This window comes from Neovison vison, chromosome 14 (genome assembly GCF_020171115.1).
Source record: "Neovison vison isolate M4711 chromosome 14, ASM_NN_V1, whole genome shotgun sequence".
NCBI lineage: Eukaryota > Metazoa > Chordata > Mammalia > Carnivora > Mustelidae > Neogale > Neogale vison.
Genome location: NC_058104.1, coordinates 33,010,564 through 33,028,879, shown reverse-complemented (window position 1 = coordinate 33,028,879; position 18,316 = coordinate 33,010,564). Strand labels below are relative to the sequence as shown.

Here is an 18,316-nt window from a genome sequence, read left to right as displayed (position 1 = left end):
AAACTTGTTAAGGACCTACAAATGCGGGGGGTCCTCGATGGCATTGTCAGTTATGTGTCTGCCTTCAGCTCAGGTCCTGTTCTCAGGGTGCTGACAACAAGCCCTGCATGGGGCTCCCTGATCAGCAGGAAGTCTGCTTCTCCCTCTCCCTCTTCCCTGCCAGCCCCTTGTACTTTCTCTCTCGCGTGCGTGCACACAAACGTTCTATCAGGTAACTAAATAAAATCTTTAAAAAGAAAAAAGGACATAGAAGTCCAACACCTTACAGTACTTTTTGGGTCTGGAGGCAACGTATTCCTTCTTTATAAATTTTAAGGAAGCCCATTTAGACTGCTACTTGTCAATGAGCCCAAGTTGAGGGGGGAGGGTCTCCCCTCAACAAAAGGCTCTAGGATCTGTGCAAGCAAAAATTACCTGTTGGGGGTGACTGGGTGGATCAGTTAGTGAAGTGTCTGCCTTTGTCTTGGGTCCTGATCTCAGGATCAAGGGGCAGGATCTTGGGGCCTGATCTCAGGCAAGGGGTTCCCTGCTCAGTGGGGAGCCTGCTTCTCCCTCTCCCTTTCACCGCCTCTTCCAGCCAGAGCTCTCTCTTAACTACAGAAATAAAAACTTTGAAAAAAATATCACCTGTTAGTGCCCAGGTGAAAAGGCTTTAGCAGCCTCCTCTCCCTCTTCCTGGACTCCCTGGACCACCCATGTATCTGTCAATTGTCCATGGGCTCCCAATGCAAGAAACAGCCCTCCTTGGCCCTGGTTAGAGACCATGAAAGCAGCAATTGCTGGCCATGCACTGGGCTGCACCCAGCTTCCAGGAAACTGGGCTAGGTGCACTGGGCTCTCCAGGAAACAGAATCTCTAACAGACTCTGAGTCTTCATTTCCAGCTGTCAATTATTCTCTGGGTTAGGGGACCCCCACCAGCTTAATATAGTTACCAAGGCCCTCTTGCTACAGGCTGAAGCCAAAGTCTGCATATCCTACCTGCAGGTGGAGGTGGGGGCTTCTGTCCACAGTGCATTGCCAGATTCCATGGTGCCGGAGAACGTCAGCTCTTCCTCCTACCCCTTGGCCACCCAGGGGTTCCCGTGGGATCAACTGCGTGAACATCAATGGAAGTCATTACATTTTGGGTTTGATGATCATGTCACCCTCCTGCTCATGTGACAACTTCACATCCTAGAGAAGCACCTGTCCTATGTCTTAAGACTTTCAGGTTGAAACTGATGTCCAAACATCAGAGTCCACTGTGATGGAAAGCCCGAGATTAACATTCAATAGGAAGTGTTGTCTTGGCATCCGGTAACTTCAGAGGGCCTCAGATGGCCTCACTCCAAGTTTCCTTCCCACTACTCTCCCACAGATCAGATCTCCTGGCCAACAAACCATCCTTAGCACAGGGACCAGGCACAGTTTCTCCCCAAGTAAGCTCCAGTTCCCTGACAGCCTGTGGAATGATCCAGCAAGCCAATCATTCCCCCCTGCAGGAAGTAGGGCTCACCTTCACTACATAGTCTGCACTCACAGCCCTTGTTCATTCTGTTTCGGGTGCAATGTCCCCCGTGGCCCTGCATGGTGCCCTCCTCCCTGGGCCATGAGTATAGGTGGGTAATAAGTTACTGTGGAGCTCAGCTGTGCAGCATCCAGACATCCCATAACTTTAGGGTGGGAGTCACTCCCTTCACCAACAGGTGAAGAAGAGAAGAATGAAATCTTTCTCACATGTACCTTTGTCAAGGCACAATGATGAGGCTCATGGACTTGACGTTGTGTGGATATTAATATATTTGGGGCTTGCAAGAGTTCACCTGGAGCTAAAGGGCTGCCTTTATGTGAGCGATGAAGAGGAAGGAAGGCCGCAAAGGCAAGGGCTTGGATGGTCTCTTAAAGCTCAAACTCCAGGCAGTGGGGAAACCCTCCAATAATTACAGCAGAGAAGGAACATCAAATTTTCATCTCAGTTCACCCTGACAGCAGTGTGCAGAATGGACTCAAGGGAGGCCAAGCGTGGAACCAGCAAGGTCAGTAGGGAGTCTACTGCACCAGTCAGAGACAGAAGTGGGTGAATCAGAGCACTGACAACAGGAAGGCAGGGAAGAAATTACCATATTTGGCAGACTGAAGATACAGCAGAATGGAAAATTAATGGAATGAGGTCCTTAAGGAAATCTGAGCGGATCCTTTCCAAGGTATAATGGAGCAACTTGCCTCAAAGGGCAAATGAAGATTTGAAGGGGCTTTTGAAGAAATGAATAAGGGAGTTGACCATGGGCATTCCAGGTAAAAACTGCTTAAAGGCTAATCAAGAGGAGCTACATATATAATTTAGGGTAGAACCATAAGCTGCTGGTTTTCATTTAAAGAATAAGATGGGGAGGGAGGAGTCAAGATGGCGGAGAAGTAGCAGGCTGAGACGACATCAGGTAGCAGGAGATCAGCTAGATAACTTATCTAACCATTGTGAACACCTACAAATCCAATGGGAAATCGAAGAGAAGAAGAGCAACAATTCTAGAAACAGAAAATCGATCACTTTCTGAAAGGTAGGACCTGCGGAGAACTGGATCCAAAGTGACAGGAAGATAGATCGCGGGGGGAGGGGCCGGCTCCCAGAAAGCAGTGGAGCAACGGAGCACAAAATCAGGACTTTTAAAGTCGGCTCCATGGAGGGACATCGCTCCAGAGGCTAAACCAGGGGGAAGCCGACGTGGGGTCAGCATAACCCCAGGTCCCTCTGGATCACAGAAGGATCGGGGGTATCTGAGTGTTGCAGAGTTCAAAGGTATTAGAGTGGGGAAGCCAGCTGCATCGACAAAGCTGAGGACTGAGCTCTCAGCTCGGGGTTACCTTGAACCGGTCACAGGCTGGGTGAGCTCGGAGCGTGACCGGAGGCCACGGAGATGGAAGCGGTTGGGCGCTTTTCTCTGAGGGTGCACTGAAGAGTGGGGCCCGAGCTCTAAGCTCCCCTGGGCCAGAGATTGGGAGGCCGCCATCTTCATTCCCAACCTCCAGAACTCTACAGAAAGTGCTCAGGAAACAAAAGCTCCTGAAAGCAAACCCAAGCGGATTACTTAGCCTGGCCCCTGGTAAAGTCAGTGCAATTCCTCCTGGAGAAAATCCACTTGAGAATCACTATGACAGGCCCCTCACCCAGCAGATCAAGAAGAAACCCAGCCAAGACCAACTTCACTCACCAAGGAGAACAGCAGAATTCCAGAGGAGGAGAAAGCAAATCTTGTCTGGACAAAATGACAAGGCAGAAAAACTCACTACAAAAAAAAAAGAACAAGAGGCAATACCGAAGGCTGGGGACCTAATCAATACAGACATTGGTAATATGACAGAGCTAGTGTTCAGAATGACGATTCTCAAGGTTCTAGCCAGGATCGAAAAAGGCATAGAAGATATTAGAGAAACCCTCTCCAGAGAGATAAAAGCCCTTTCTGGAGAAATAAAAGAACTAACATCTAACCAAGTTGAAATCAAAAAAGCTATTAATGAAGTGCAATAAAAAATGGAAGCTCTTACTGCTAGGATAAGTGAGGCAGAAGAAAGAATTAGTGACATAGAAGACCAAATGACAGAGAATAAAGAAGCTGAGCAAAAGAGAGACAAACAAATACTGGTCCACTAGGAGAGAATTTGAGAGATAAGTGACACCATAAGAAGACACAGCATTAGAATAATTGGGATTCCAGAAGAAGAAGAAAGAGAGAGGGAGCAGAAGGTATATTGGAGAGAATTATTGTAGAGAATTCTCCTAATATGGCAAAGGGAACAAACATCCAAATCCAGGAGATGCTAAGAACGCCCCTCAAAATCAATAAAAATAGGTCCACACCTCATCACCTGATAATAAAATTTACAAGTCTTAGCGACAAAGAGAAAATCCTGAAAGCAGCCCGGGAAAAGAAGTCTGTAACATACATGGGTAAAAACATTAGAATGGCAGTGGACCTATCCATAGAGACCTGGCAGGCCAGAAAGAACTGGCATGATATATTCATAGCACTAAACGAGAAAAACATGCAGCCAAGAATACTATATCCAGCTAGGCTATCATTGAAAATAGGAGGAGAGGGCGCCTGGGTGGCTCAGTGGATTAAGCCTCTGCCTTCAGCTCAGGTCATGATCTCAGGGTCCTGGGATCGAGCCCCACATCGGGCTCTCTGCTCAGCAGGGAGCCTGCTTCCCCCACTCTCTCTCTGCCTACTTGTGATCTCTCTCTCTGTCAAATAAATAAATAAAATCTTAAAAAAAAAAAAAAGAAAATAGGAGGAGAGATAAAAAGCTTCCAGGACAAACAAAAACTGAAAAAATTTGCAAACACCAAACCAGCTCTACAGGAAATATTGAAAGGGGTCCTCTAAGGAAAGAGAGACCATAAAAGTAGTAGATCAGAAAGAAACAGAGACAATATACAGTAACAGTCACCTTACAGGCAATACAATGGCACTAAATTCATATCTCTCAATAGTTACCCTGAATGTTAATGGGCTAAATGCCCCTAAATGCAGAAAAATGAAATTGGACTATTTCCTTACACCACACATGAAAATAGACTCAAAATGTATGAAGGACCTCAATGTGAGAAAGGAACCCATCAAAATCCTTGAGGAGAACACAGGCAGCAACCTCTTTGACCTCAACCACAGCAACTTCTTCCTAGGAACATCGCCAAAGACAACAGAAGCAAGGGCAAAAATGAACTATGGGGATTTCACCAAGATCAAAAGCTTTTGCAAAGCAAAGAAACAGTTAACAAAACCAAAACACAACTGACAGAATGGGAGAAGATATTTGTAAACAACATATCAGATAAAGAGCTAGTATCCAAAATCTATAAAGGGCTTAGAAAACTCAATACCCAAAGAACAAATAATCCAATCAAGAAATGGGCAGAGGACATGAACAGACATTTCTGCAAAGACGACATCCAAATGGCCAACAGACACATGAAAAAGTGCTCCACATCACTTGGAATCAGGGAAATACAAATCAAAACCACAATGAGATACCACCTCACACCAGTCAGAATGGCTAAAATTAACAAGTCAAGAAATGACAGATGCTGGTGAGGATGTGGAGAGAAGGGAACCCTTTTATACTGTTGGTGGGAATGCAAGCTGGTGCAACCACTCTGGAAAATAGTGTGGAGGTTGCTCAAAAAACTGAAAATAGAGCTACCCTATGACCCAGCAATTGCACTACTGGGTATATATCCTAAAGATACAAACATGGTGCTCCGAAGGGGCACGTGCACCCGAAGCACAATAGCCAAACTATGGAAAGAACCTAGATGTCCATCAACAGATGAATGGATAAAGAAGATGTGGTATATATACACAATGGAATACTATGCAGCCATCAAAAGAAATGAAATCTTGCCATTTGCGACAATGTGGATGGAAGTAGAGGGTATTATGCTTAGCGAAATAAGTCAGTCAGAGAAAGACAACTATCATATGATCTTCCTGATATGAGGAAGTGGAGATGCAATGTGGGCGGCTTGGGGGTATGAAAAGAAAAAAGGAAAGAATATGGGATTGGGAGGGAGACAAACCATAAAAGACTCAATCTCAAAAAACAGAGTGAGGGTTGCTGGGGGGAGGGGGGATGGGAGAGGGTGGTGGGGATATGGACATTGGGGAGGGTATGTGCTATGATGAGTGCTGTGAAATGTGTAAACGTGGTGATTCACAGACCTGTACCCCTGGGGATAAAAATACATTATATGTTTATTTTAAAAATAAATACATAATTTTTTAAAAAATCCTGTGAATGAATGAATTAATTAATAATTAAAATAAAACATCCTGCGATTTGGAAACCCCCCCCCAAAAAAAGATGGAATTCATTACCATTCAAATGGTCTCTAAGGCAGAGTGATTTGGGAGGGAAAAAAAAAAGCAAGTTAGAGAATATTATACTCCTAAATAAGAGAATATGCATAAGGCCTGAAGAAATCAGGTTACCCATAGAGTGCTTTTCCAGTAAACAGAAAAGGAAATGATTCAAAATAAATAAATAAATAAATAAATAAATAAACTAAGAGAAATGAGACTTACCTGGGAAAAGAGAACTTGCATTATTTTTTTTACTTTAAATTCATCTTGGACTTTCATGCTATTCACCTCATTTCCCGTATAAGGAGTGTGTACTCATATATTTGATAAATTTGGAACACTAAAACAAATCGATGTGTTCCCTAAATTAGGTATAGGTAGACCCCTGACCCTTGTAAAAACCTTAAAGGATTACAACATTATTGGAAGAATCCTTTGACCACGGCTTTCAACCCCACCAATGTCTACTCTCACAAAAAATTCACTACTGTTGGCAACTGGGTAGCTCAGTCAATTAAAGGTTTGCCTTTAAATGTTTGGATCCTGGGGTCTTGGAATCAGGCCACAGGTCAGGATCCCTGCTCGGTGGAGAGCCTGCTTCTCTCGCTCCCTTCGCTGTTCCCCCTGCTTGTGTGCCCTCAATTTCTGTTAATAAATAAAGAAATAAATAAAAATAAAAAAAAAAGAAGTCATCACTGTTTTCATTTTCATGAATACTTCTGAATACTTCATTAAATACTTCTGAATACTTCATTAAAAGCCCTCTTTTTTCTTGAGTCATAAAATGAGTCATAAAAGAATGTGTTTATCAAGCTGAAAGCAAAACTGCAAATATTTTACTTTTTGAAAAAGGATAGGCACCTCGGTGGCTCAGTGGGTTAATGCCTCTGCTTTCAGCTCAGATCATGATCCCAGGGCCTGGGGACTGAGCCCTGCTCATCAGGGAGTCTGCTTCCCACTCTCTCTGCCTGCCTCTCTGCCTACTTGTGATTTGTCTGTCAAACAAATTATTAAATCTTAAGAAAAAACAAAACGAAAAGAAAAAGGACACTTGGGGATAAGGTAGACACACAGAGTGACTTGGGATCTTCAAACCGTGGTCTCGTCTCTGGCTTGACAATCGTCTATTTCTTTGAGAGGTCTTTGGCCGCCGCCTTTCCAACCTTCTTGGCAGGTGACAGTATATAGGGTGTGTACATGGGTAAAGCATCAGTGACAGCATTTAGAAGAAGGTGCTCCGATCTTTCCATATCCGGTCCAGGTGGGTTAATAAGAGACACGGCTGTGGTGCAGGGCTTGACATCTTTTTTTCAGGGTGTGGATCCTGGGGTAGCGTTCAGTCATGATGGGCCTTGTTTCTTAGTCAGTTTTCCCCTTCCTCCCGAATCTGGGGGCTTCACGTCATGAGCAGAGGGTTTGGGAGGTGGAAAAGCTGAATGAGATTCCGCTTCTAGAAACTGGATAAAAAGTCCTGAAAAAGAATGATTGGCCACAGCTTAGTGATTTGGCTTTGCAGGTGTGTTGGGGGTGCTTTTGGATCCAGGCCCCCCAGTCACCCCGCTGGGTACACCCGTGGGCACTTGACTGCGCAGCTGCTGCAGCTGATCTTCTCGGATCCCCAGCGTGCTTGCCATCAGCCTCAACACTTGCTGCCGTTCCGCATCAGCTGCCTGGAAAGATCCCACGAAGAGTCTCCTTAGGAGGGTTTTGTCCACCGTTCCTTCGGACTGACTGACTAAGGTCATCAGTTTCTTCTGTGTGTCCTCCAGGATTTCCTGCTGGACCTCATTCTGTTTCTTGAACTCTTGGAGTTGGTCCTCCTTCACCTCCAAGTCGGCATTTGTTTGATGCAATTGTCCTTGTAATGACTTCAGTTTTCCTTCGAGGGCGTCTGCCTTTTCCATCCATTCTGCCAGTTCCAGCTTCAGGTTCACTAGTCTTCGATCACAGTGTCTTCCCTCTTCCTGGGAGGCAGCGAGCCGGAGCAGTTTTCCTCCTTCTGCTAGGTGACCACGTGCAACTGCGCCTGCAGCGACTCTGCCTGCAGACGGGCTCTGTGGCTGGCCTTTTCCATGGCAGCGGAAGACAAAACGAGTTTACCCTGCAAGACCATCACTTCCTCTCTTAGCTAAGCCACTTGGTCCTCTGAGGCCAAAGCTTCCCAGCGAATCTTCGCCTTCTGCATCAAGGTGTCGCCCTCTCTCCAGCTCCTGGGTTAGTGAAATTCTCTCTCTCATAACTGGTGAACCTCCTTCTGGAGGGCAGAGGTTTCTGTTTCTTTCTGTGTCAGTGCCAACACGACGTCATCTCTCTCCTGCTGACACACAACTGTCTTTTCCTGCATTTTCCTGCTAGTTCAATTCCCTGGTCTCACCCTCTTCTTTCTCTCGCAGCAGTTGCTTCAACACGAGTGCCTTCTCTTTCATCGCAGCATGCTGGGATGCGTCCTCTCTCTGCATCACTGAAAGCAGCCGATTTGTCTCTTGCATCGCCTGATTTTCCATTTCCTTTTCTCTAGATGTTTCCATGATTTTTGCATTTTCCTCTTTCAGCCAACACACATCCATTTCAAAATCTGCTATCCTCTCCTTCAGATTGGTGACTGCCTGCCTCAGCAGCTCATTCTCACTCAGTTGGCCACTGAGCTTCTCCTGTGAAGAAAGCAGCTCCTCACTTTTCGCTTGGATTCAGAGCTCCTGAGCCTGAAGGAAGTTTTTTAGAACAGCCTCTTTCTCCTTCAGCTGCTCCATGTGGGAATCGGAATCGCTGTGTTCCCATGGTTTGCCTTCTCCTTCCCCCGTGGCAGCCCCTGAAGCAATCCATCTCTGCTGATCTTCCTGGAGGGTTCGAATCATTGTATCTTTTACTTGCCCTAATTTTCTGAGCTCTTCTACCTCCTCTTGGAGCACCTGAGAAGACTCACTCACTAGGTAAGATTTCATGACCTTCAGGGAGTCGGCAGACTCTGTGGAGTCATTGGAGGGCTGGAGGAAAATCACATCAAGGTTCCCTAAAAGGAGGTCCTTGGCATTGCAAAGCTCCCCGATGCGGAGCTGAAGTTGTGCCAGTTCCTTCTTCAGGTGTTGTAAGTTTATTTCATGTCCTTGGTAAGTTTGGATCTGGTCAAGAGAGGTCGTCTGGAGTTTCAAAACCTTCTCGCTGTTGGTGAAAGCCCATGCCTGGAGTTGTCTGACATCAGCCAAATCCATGGTGTCCCCAGGGAAAGTCCCTTTTCCAAGCATGTGTCTGTTAATATGGGAGATGTCTCTGGTCAAAGAGGTCTCGCTGCTGTCCAAGGCCCCTAGGGAATGGCCTAGGCCAGAGCCCAGGCCACCAGCCCAGGAGAACATTTGACAATCATACAACTGCCCTGGTCCGCGGTGGGTAAGCGTCGAGTCCAGTCAGACTACCCCGCCAAGTGTCACAGAACCCCTGCCTGGGCAAAGCTAAGAAGCAAAAGCCAACTGGCATTACCAGGCAATGCCCAGCCCCACCTCATGCGGGCTCCCAGGCGCCTCTGCTGGTCAGGTAGCTCCAAACAGCCAAGGCACTCTGGCCACTGGTCTGGGTCCCAGCCGCTCATCCCCACGACTTCCCACGCAGGCCTGGGCCCCTTGCCTTCCTTCCCCTGCTCTGGTGGCTGTCCTGGCTGGGCCCCTAGAGCATGCTTCCGCCTGACTGCCCCCAGGTGCCTGCCCCAAGAAAATGCACCTGGCCCTCGACTTCCCCCTAAGTGGGATCACAGTACACAAAGTCCTGCGGGGTGTGCCTTCCACGAAATAGTATCTTTTTCATTGAAGGAAAATGTACACAGTCACACGCATCCATCCAGCTAGGAGAGAGGCTCCTAGGTGCTTTTCACAGATGTCTACGCACAGAGAACGGTCCTCCGGAGACTTTGGGTATTTCCAGCCTCCAGAGGCTCCAGAGCACCCTGTCCCTCCTTGCCCTGTCGGTCCCGTGGAGACAGCTCAGCCTGGGGCCTTTGTTTGGCGGTTCACTGGCTGCTGCCTGCGCTTCGCCTCCGTTGTCGCCTCCCCCAGCTGTGCACCTAGACCAGGGAGGCGGATACGCAGGACAGTGGAGGTGCCTGGTCCGTGGGTCCCCCGCTCTGCACAGAGTGGCCCAGGTGTGGGGCGGCAGAGGCCCGAGTTCGCCCCCACAGTCCCAGCCTGGCTCTAATCCACCGGTTATGTTTAGGAACCGTCCCCTCAGCTGCCCCGCAGGAGCCCTGCCAGCCGCCTCCGTCAGCAATTCTACCGCATGAAGCAGGCGGCCAACCAGACCCTGGGCAGGCGAATGTGCCCATTGGGGCTGGCTGTGATTGCGCTGGTTGGGGGTGGGGGGTGGGAACTGGAGGGCTGATTGCTCTCCCGGTGGTGTGCTCCCATCCCATGCTCCACCAGGCACCAGGCAGAGGGGGGTCCCAGGTCGGGACTGCAGCAAGCCACAAACTGAGTCCTGGTGGAGTCCCTTGGTGGGTAGGCTTTTGAAGACGCTGCCTGCGCGGGTCCCCTCCTACCTCTGTCCTGGCTCCGCCCAGCATCGCCCAGTGGGGACTGAGCCTGAGCCTTCCCCTTCCCTACCCCGGGGTTTGCCCTGGGCGAAAACTTCAGCCACGGATGTGCTGGAGGCCTTGTGGTCGCTGGGCTATGGGGGCGGTGTTCTCTGCCTTTCAGGGGGCGCCCCACCTCTGCAGACCCTCTGCCTCCACGTGCCTGAGGGCAGGAAATAATTAAGGGGTGATCAGAGCCCATCAAAATGGCCTCAGGAGTTTCTGGCGTCCGTGGAGGGACTGTAGAGGTGCTGCTGCCTCCAAACTGGGGCCCCTGTGGACCGAAAGGCCCACGTTCTTGACACGGAGAAACTGGCAACTGGCAGAAAAGAATGGTGAAATGTCTTAGCTGACTTCCATTTTATTTTTTAAGAGCTTTTTGAAAAGCCTTTCTCCCTCGGGGTTTGGAAGCAGATCCTTCTCCAGGTTTCTTTTGTTCTGCTTTAATGTCTGACAAGAAACATTATCCATTATGAAATGACAGCAGAGACCGGGGTTTGTAGACCGGCTGTTGGAAAGGGAACGACTGGTGGTTTTGAGAGCTCCTGGAGGTGATGGTCATGTGCCCAGTTATCAGGGCACAGCTTTCAAGGTCTTTTAGGGCTGTTGGCTGTACTGGGCCTACTGACTGTTTATTCTGAATGAGATAGCAAAGTGTGAGTTTTCCACAGCTTTTTCTTTTTTTTTCCCTCCAACACTTGGGTCAAAGGGGGAGTGTGGTTTGGCCAAAGCATGTGTGACAGTTCTTTTGGTGTGTGTGTGTACCAAAATGCTTTTTCTTCCCCTCCTGTTTTCTAACTTTTTTGCTTTTGAGGGCTTGGGGTCCCTCCCCCAGAACTTTTTGCTTAGTGGCTTTGTTTTGTTCTTTAATTTGGTTGCTACCCCACCCTATGATCTTAGTGTGCACTGATTCTGTTTCCAGAGTTGAAGCCTGTTCCCTAAAGCCTAGTGGTGCCTACTTTACCGTCATTTGCAGGAAATGACAGAAGTAATGCCAAGCAGCAGCTAGACAGGGGAGCAGTGATTGAGTTTGGGATCGTAGGTGACGTTTGGTGGGGTGAGGTCTAGAGCCAATGACGAGAAAGAATTCTTGAGACCTCTTTGGTGCAAAACAGTCATTTTATCAAAGCACAGGGACAGGATCTGTGGGCAGAAATAGCTGCATCAGGGTTGTGGGGGGCAACTGATATACACTTGGAAGGTGGGGAGGTAAGGAAAGGAAAGGGAAGGGTTTCAAAAGCACTTTCCTATGCTAAAGAGGACCTACAAGATACTGGAGACCTTGCCATGGTCAAGTGAGGTGGTTTTACCTTCCAGCAAGGAATGAACATGAAGATGGTTGGAAGTTTCCTGAATGAAGGTCACACAGGTCCCACCAAGGCATGGGAGAGGGGGAGTGCAGGGTGCCAGCTTCTGCCTTGACCTCAACTAGCCTTCTGCTCCATCATCAGGTGTGGGGGCTAATGTTTCAATGGAGAATCTGTAAATGAATTCTAAGGTAATTCCTCGGGAGTCTTAGTAACATGTCTTGTGAAATCAATATCCGGTGAGGGTCAAGACAGATTTGTCATATTGTCGTTCTGGCCTGTTTATACACCGTATGAGGAAAGGGGTGTTTGCTCTTTTGGCACAAACTTCTGAGGCTTTTATTTATTTTATCTATTTGACAGAGCGAGAACACAAGCAATGGGAGAGGAGGAAGCAGGCTTCCCACGGATTAGACAGCTTGACCTGGGGCCCTCTCCCAGGACCCTGCGATCATAACCTGAACCAAAGGCAGACGCTGAACCGACTGAGCTACCCAGGCGCCCCCGTTCTGAGCCTTTTCAAGCTCCCAGGCCGGTCAGGCTCTCCTTGGCCCCAGCTTCCTCTGCAACAGCTTCTCTCTTTATACTTCCATTTCAGCCATAGATGCTCTGCTTTTGGATTCTAGAGCAGGCCAAGGATTCCTACCTGTTCACCCCTCCCTGGAATTCTCCAGAGCTCCTTTCACGCACCAGACCTGTAGCTGCCGCCTACTCGTTCTTCAGCTCTCCGGGCAAAGGTCTCTGTTTCTAAAAGGCCTTCGCTGATGCTACCAATGCTCCAACATAGACTGGAGGGCCCCAATCTGGGGAATTTTCATAAGTTCACACAGCACCTGGTTTTCTATGATGCAGTGGCCCATTTACTTGCTCTTGTTCTCCAGTAAACGAAAGGCCTCGAGAGAGCCCTTGTCGTCTTTCTCCAGCGCCTGCTGTGGTGCCTAGCATTGGGTAGAAACTCCATAAACATTGTCAACTCAAGGGTAAATCTAGTTCTTACCAGATCACCGGGGCGGGATGAGCCCAAGTATGGGAAAATGAAAACTGGATAGAGTCAAGGGGGACTCTGCGCTGACCTCTGACTGTGTTTCTTTATTGTTTGATGCCAGCAGAGGTCAAGGCGGCTACCAAGCTATGGAGGGTGTGGCAGTTATGCCCCCAACATCCAAACGCTTTTCCTGGGGAAGCTCCTGGGAGATATTCTGTAATCCCGCCACTCCAAGCTGATGTGGTCGTCCATCTCCCTCATCCGATGCTGTTCTGTCCCTGACGGTGTTCTTCAGCTTCCAGACTGTGGCTGAGTCTGAGTTCCTCAGTCCCTGCGATGAAGACTGGGACAAGTTCTTTCACTGTGTCACTTCCGCCTTCAGTGTTAGGATCACGTTGGGAGGGTCTGTTGGTTTTTGCTATACCCAGATGACATCAGCAAAGTCCAGCACATCTCTGGAGAAACTGGAGGTGTGGCCCGTGAAGGAAGTCCCACTGCCATCCACTCCGCCCAGGGAATGGCCTAGGCCAGAGTCCTGGCCACCAACCCAGGAGAACATCCCTGCAGGTCACAAAACTAACCTGGTCTACTGTGGAAAAGTATCCAGCGCAGTCAGATTACCTTGCCAAGTATCCCAGGACTCCTGACCGAGGGAGGCCTAGAATCAAAAGACATAGGCAGTTGTAGGCAATGCTCACCTGGGACCCAGCTGCTGCAGGCCAGGTGGCTAGGAAAGGCTGAGACCGGGGCCCTTCAGTAGACCAGCTCTGGCCACTGGTCCTGGTCCCAGCAGCTCATCCCCACGACTTCCCATATCCCAGCTGGGGCTCTTCCCCTTCTCCCCCTGCCTTGGTGGCTATCCCAGATGGGCCCCGAGTGTGTGCTCCCACGGGCCTGCCCTTGTGCCTGCCCACAGAAAACACACCTGGCCCTCGAATTTCCCCCAAAGTGGTATCACACCACATGAACTCCTGCTTCCTGTGCTTTCCACGCAATGGTATTTTTCCTCACTGAGGTGAAATGTGATGTGGAAACAAAGGCTGAAGAGCAATTATGAAATGTCCTTACTTTCTGCAGCCCATTGACAACTCCTTAAAACAGGCAAGGGGCATTCCTCTAGGGACTCAACTGCCTCTGTGTTGACAGCCTGCGAAGGGCAAAGGCAATCCTAGCCCAAATCCCCCTCCCAGGATCCTGGAAGTCTACTTTAACATATAAAACTTACTTTGGAAATCTCCTTTATTTCTAGCCCCCAAGATACATGTTGACAATCATCCCTCAAGCATATGGCCCACTGATCTAGGCCTGAAGGGTCTCATGACTAAGGCTTTATTAGACCATAATCAATGACCCTTTGCCAACAATAGCTAGCCTCTCATGGTCCTGGAAACCTTCCTTCCAGAATTCCTTGGAGACTTACACTATCTCCAACCCCCTCAAACTTGAAAGTATAGAATAGGCCACTCCTCACGACCCCATGGCAGCTCTTTTTGCCTATAGGTCCTGTCCCTGGTTTTTAATAAAATCACCTTTTTGCAGCACCAGAGACAGCTGAAAAATTCTTTCTTGGTCATGAGCTTCGGACACTATGATGGCAAAATCAGAAACTCTAAGGTGCAGGACCAGAAAATGTGCCTAAAGAAGATACAAACACACAGTTCAAAAGCAAGCAAGAAAACATGAAGAAAAAAAATCTGCCCCAAAAGGCTGATGAGGGACTTTGATCAAAGACTATATCTTTATGTTCTAAAGGATTCCCAGCAACTGAAAAGAAAATGAAACTGCAACATTTCCAATGGACATTTACAAAGAAATCCAGCAGGCCAGTAAAAGGAAGGAAGGATACTCTATCTCATTAGCACAAAGTTCTTTAAAAACTGTTAAATTAATAGGTTTGACAGTTTGGCAGAATTTTTTAAATGATAACAGCTAGCTTTAGGGTGTGTGGAAAGGGAACCCTCATCTACTCTCATGAAAATACAAATCAATAAAGAGGGTCCTGAAGAACAGTTTGGCAGTAGCTATTAGAATTCACAAGGGACAATTTCTTGAGCCAGCAATTCCTGCAAACATGCATGTGTACCTGTGCTTTCTACAACACTGCTTAACAGAACACCATAAAACACACAGCTATCTAAAAGAACATCTGTACTGAATACATTAAGGGTCATGGAATTTCCATGCCAAGGAGAACTAGAAAGCCATCGGAAATGAGGCAGACCTATATATGACGACACAAAGATAGTCACGGGTTGCTAGGTTGCAGAAGGAGCGAGCTAGCTACAGCGCAGGATGTATAAATGATTCATTTTATTAAAAGGACACCTGAATTTACTGATTTTGAGAAATACAGATTCATTCACTCAACAGATATATGCTGAACACAACCTATGTATTCATTCAATGTGTATATATAGTCTCTCAACAAAAATTTATGGAACCCTGTACGTGCCAGGCACTGGATTATCTTTCTGTGTGTGTTTTCTCATGTGTGATATTTATCCATCTCTAGGTGTGCTGTTCATCCACAGGAGAAAACACTCTAAACACTGCTTTTCTTGGTGGGGGGACAGATTATGGAGCGTGTTTACTTTCTACTTCATACATTCCTGCACTGATGGATCAAAGTTAGTGCAAAGTGGAAGCTCTTTCATTACCAGTAATCATCCTGACCCAAGTAGTCACCCAATATGCAGAGAATTAGGACAGCTACAGTGTGGAGAAAACAGCTAGGCCAGGAAATGGCAAAGCCTACAGAGGATCTAGTTACAATTCATAGGAGGGAAACAAAGGATGGGGGAGATGTTCTTTTCTGGCAGAGTTTCTTCACTAGGAGCGTGAGTATGGCACTGTGGTTGCATAGAGACCTGTCTGGTTGTCTGATGTTTTCTGTGTCATCTGTGTCCACCAATCACAAAGGTCATCCTCTCTGGGCATGTCTCCTGGTAGCAATTATTAAGAAGTCCCTTGAACTACTCCATCAGACACAGACTGAAAATGATGGAACATTCTGGAAGAGGTTTCCCTTGGTTTAGAAGGCTTAGAGGTGAGCAGAGTGTTGCTGGTAACACTCATAATTAAAACAGAGGGGCCAAGGAGGTGACATAATCAGTAGAGTAGGTCAGGTACAGATAGCGGGGAACAGTGGGGGCAGGACTGAGGGTCTGATGTTGCCAGAATGGATGCTCCCAAGGAAAGCTAGAAATGGAGATTTTCAGGAAAAAATCTATTTTTGCATCTTTTGCAAATCATTGAGAAACATTCTGTAAAGCTTAGAGAACAGGGACCTATGCACATCTGTTTTAAATTCCTTCACGGTAAATACAATGCAGTGTAAACGTATCACAGAAGTACACGCCATGTGACATAATCGGTGCACATACGCAGGCTCAAACTCAGACACACACACACACACACACACACACTTTTCAAAGGAAAAGGGGGAAAAACAGAGTTCTATAGCCCATACTGTAACATGCAGGTTAAGGGTACTTGCCAATTTGAAGTGGGTCCTCTGAATGTAAATCTAGGATGGGTTGTGATAAGAACAGCTTGGCTCATGGGGTGCCTGGCTGGGTCAGTTGGTTAAGCGACTGCCTTCAGCTCGGCTCATGATTCCAGGGTCCTGGGATGGAGCCCGGAATTGGGCTCACTGCTTAGCAGAGAGCCTGCTTCTCTCTCTCCCTCTGCCTGCTGCTCTGCTTACTTGTGCTTTCTAGCTCTCTGTCAAATAAATAAATAAAAACTTAAAAAAAAAAAAAAAAAGCTTGACTCTGTGGGAAGATGGGAAAAACCGAAATAAGGTAAGAAGCTCAGTTTCAGGGTGCCTGGGTGGCTCAGTGGGTTAAGCCACTGCCTTCAACTCAGGTCATGATCTCAGAGTCCTGGGATCGAGTCCCGCATCAGGCTCTCTGCTCAGCAGGGAGCTGCTTCCCAATCTCTCTCTCTGCCTGCCTCTCTGTCTACTTGTGATTTCTCTCTGTCAAACAAATAAATAAAATATTTAAAAAAAAAAAAAGAAGCTCAGTTTCAGCAAAAATGCAAACACCATTTCCAGAAACAGCAAACATATCTTGCTCCTGTCAAAGCAAGGGCCAATCACTGCACAGGGTCTTCTGCTCCATGACATTGGGCCCTTGGCACATGCAGTCACACTTCCGTGGATCCGGGCTCAGGGGAGGTCACTAAGCAGGACACTCAGAATGGGGTGTTACTCATAATCTCATCAGGAAATATGGAACACTCAGAAATCGCTCAAGAGAGGTCAGCAAGAATTTGCCTGATGTTCCAGTGTTTTCCAAGTCGTCTCTAGTTTCCTGCCTCTTCTCCAACAAAATGTATAACCCAGTGCTTACTGCTCACAGTAATCTGGAAAACCGACTCCTACACAGACCTGAAGTCAGTAACATTTATGTGATGAGTCCTCTCCTCCAGGATACGCCAAAAATCAGACCCGAGAGACCCAAATCCTCTATCACAACAACCACACACAAAGGCCAATGCCTTTTCCAACCTAGAAGCCACCTCTGGGCTTAAGCGAGAGCCCACTTTCTCTTATTTCACTCGGGGTTCTACCAAGCTAGATCCTCCTCTGCAGATACACAGTCTCAGATGCCAGGCGGCAACTAAAAAGTGTATTTACTGTAACAGAATCTTCTATTTGAAAAGGTGAAAGCCCTGTTTTTATAGGATATAGTAGAATAGCCTCATACTAGAAAACTGTTTCCAGATGTTGAGAATTAGTCATCTTTGAAAGACAAGTTGAAACTTTTAGGTTCACTAAAATTTTTTGAAACGTAAGACTTGGCATTCTATTTAAATCACTCACGAGAAATAGGGAAGGGAGTACGGGTTAATACCACTAGGAAACCCTGACCATGGGCTTGAGGTCAGGGTTTACTTATTTAATTTTTAAAAATCTTAATTTTATTTTTTTCAGTGTTCCATTATTGTTTATGCACCACACCCAGTTCTCCATGCATTACATGCCCTCCTTAATACCCACCACCAGGCTCGCCCATCTCCCCACCCCCTCCCTTCTAAAACCCTCAGTTTGTTTCTCAGAGTCCACAGTTTCTCATGGTTCATCTTTACTTCCGATTTCCCCCAAGTCACTTTTTCTTTCCTTGTCCTAATGTCCTCTGTGTTATACCTTGTGCTCCATAAGAAAGTGAAACCATATGATAACTGATATTCTCTGTTTTTACTCTGTATAATCTCCTCTAGTCCCATTCATGTTGATACAAAAGCTGGGTATTCATCCTTTCTTTTTATTATTATTATTTTTATTAACATATAATGTATTATTTGCCCCAGGAGACATGTCTGTGAATTGTCAGGCTTACACACTTCCTAGCACTCACAATAGCACATACCCACCCCAATGTCCATAACCCAGACACCCTATCCCTACCCCACCTCCTGCAGCAACCCTCAGTTTGTTTCGTGAGATTAAGAGTCTCTTATGGTTTGTCTCCCTCTCAATCCCATCTTGTTCCAGTTTTCCTTCCCTACCCCCCCAAGTCCCCCACTCTGCCTCTCAAATTCCTCATATAAGGGAGATCATATGACAGTTGTCTTTCCCTGATTTACTTATTTCACTCAGCACAATACCCTCTAAGATTTCC

General features: G+C 47.1%; 1 long non-coding RNA gene across 2 annotated transcripts in view; it reads right to left on the bottom strand.

Annotated features, from left to right (window-relative positions):
* LOC122895461 overlaps nucleotides 1-18,316 on the bottom strand; it is a 46,020-nt gene that overhangs the window by 4,826 nt on the left and 22,878 nt on the right. For both annotated transcript variants that reach the window (XR_006382219.1, XR_006382220.1), the window contains exons 4-6: nucleotides 14,219-14,324; nucleotides 13,271-13,347; nucleotides 981-1,094 (exon numbers count right to left, since the gene is read on the bottom strand). This is a non-coding gene — a long non-coding RNA (uncharacterized LOC122895461). The remainder of the gene's footprint in view (nucleotides 1-980; nucleotides 1,095-13,270; nucleotides 13,348-14,218; nucleotides 14,325-18,316) is intronic.